The sequence below is a fragment of the Orycteropus afer genome, unplaced genomic scaffold (genome assembly GCF_000298275.1).
Source record: "Orycteropus afer afer isolate SDZICR_OR568_19922 unplaced genomic scaffold, OryAfe1.0 scaffold00492, whole genome shotgun sequence".
Taxonomy (NCBI): Eukaryota; Metazoa; Chordata; class Mammalia; order Tubulidentata; family Orycteropodidae; genus Orycteropus; species Orycteropus afer.
In genome coordinates, this window is record NW_006922079.1 from 1,769,856 (window position 1) to 1,771,717 (window position 1,862).

Genomic DNA, 1,862 nt, shown 5'->3' on the forward strand with positions numbered 1-1,862 from the left:
AACAAAGGAAATGATAACACAATTAATAAACATAATAAACTCAGCACAGAAAACAATATGGAAGAAAGAAACCACGGACACCATCCACAAACACATAACAAAATGACAGCAACCAATTCATACTTGTCAATAATTACACTGAATGTTAATGGATTAAATGCACCATTCAAGAGACAGAGAGTTGCAGATTGGATAAGAAAATAAAACCCATCAATATGCTGTCTACAAGAGACACACCTTAGAGATAAAGACAATAATAGACTAAAAATCAAAGGTGGAAAAAGATGTATCAAGCAAATGGCAACAGTAAGAAAGCAGGAGTGGCAATATTAATTTCTGATCAAATTGACTGTAAGGCAAAAACCACAATACAAGACAAGGAAGGACATTATATAATGATTAAAGGATCATTGAACATGAAGATATAACCATAATAAATATATATGGACCCAATGAAAGAGCCCCTAAGTACATAAATCAGACTTTAAAAGAGTTGAAAAGCCAAATAGATGACTCAACAGTCATAGTGGGAGACTTTAATACAACACTTTCTCTGAAAGACAGAACAACTGGAAAGAAACTCAACAAAGATGCAGAAGAGCTAAACAATACAATCCACCAACTTGGCCTTATAGACATCTACAGAGCACTTCATCCAACAGCAGCACAATATACATTCTTCTCCAGTGCACATGGAACATTTTCCATGATAGACCATATGTAAGGCCATAAAGCAAGCCCTCATAAATTTAAAAACTTTGAAATACTGCAAAGCATCTTCTCAGATCATAATGCTATCAAATTAGAAATCAAGAATAGGAAGATCAACAGTAAAAGAGTAAACATATGGAAATTGAACAACACCCTCCTTGAGAAGACTGGGTAAGAGAAGAAATCAAAATTGAAATTCGAAAATGCCTTGAATCAAACGAGAATGAGAACACAACATACCAAAATCTTTGGGACACAGCAAGAGCAGTGATCAGAGGCAAATTTATAGCAATAAATGCACACATCGAAAAAGAAGAAAGAGCCAAAATCAACATTTTAAACGAACATCTCCAACAATTAGAAAAAGAACAGCAGGAAAAGCCTACAGTCATCAGAAGAAAGGAAATAATCAAGATTCGAGCAGAAATCAATGGAAAAGAAAACAGAAAGGCAATAGAAAAAATCAGCAAGACCAGAAGTTGGTTTTCTGAAAAGACAAATAAAATTGACAAACCACTGGTAAATTTAACAAAGGAAAAGAGGGAGAGAATACAAATTACATGAATAAGAAACAATATGGGTGACATCACAAGAGAACCAACTGAAATAAAAAGGATAATATCAGGATACTATGAAGAACTGTAGTCCAACAAATTTGTAAATCTGGAAGAAATGGACAAATTTCTGCAAACACACACTTACCTAAACTAATAGAGATTGTTGTGGAAATGTTGAACAGGCCCATCAAAAAAGAAGAAATTGAACAGGTCATCAAAACATTACCAACTAAAAACAGTCCTGGCCCAGACGGTTTCACCGGAGAATTCTACAAAACATTCAGAGAATAACTGATACCAATCCTACTCAAACTATTCCAAAACATAGAAAAGGATGAAATCCTCCCTAACTCATTTATGAAGCAAGCATTACCTTGATACCCAAACCAGGCAAAGACATCACTCAAAAGGAAAACCAATATCCCTCATGAATACAGTTGCAAAAATTTTCAACAAAATCCTAGCCGATAGACTTGCAGTGAATTGCTTGATGTGGCCCTTCTAGCCATTGTCCTCCATTCTGTGGTGTTTTGTAAATCCCATTATCCATGCCTGTTTGGGGTGGTGTGGTAGTTAAGGTCAGGTATCAACTTG

General features: G+C 35.1%; 1 protein-coding gene across 1 annotated transcript in view; it reads right to left on the minus strand.

Moving 5' to 3' along the window:
* Nucleotides 1-1,862, minus strand: part of SPTLC1 (serine palmitoyltransferase long chain base subunit 1) — a 167,779-nt gene that overhangs the window by 130,843 nt on the left and 35,074 nt on the right. The gene's annotated exons all lie outside the window — the stretch shown is intronic.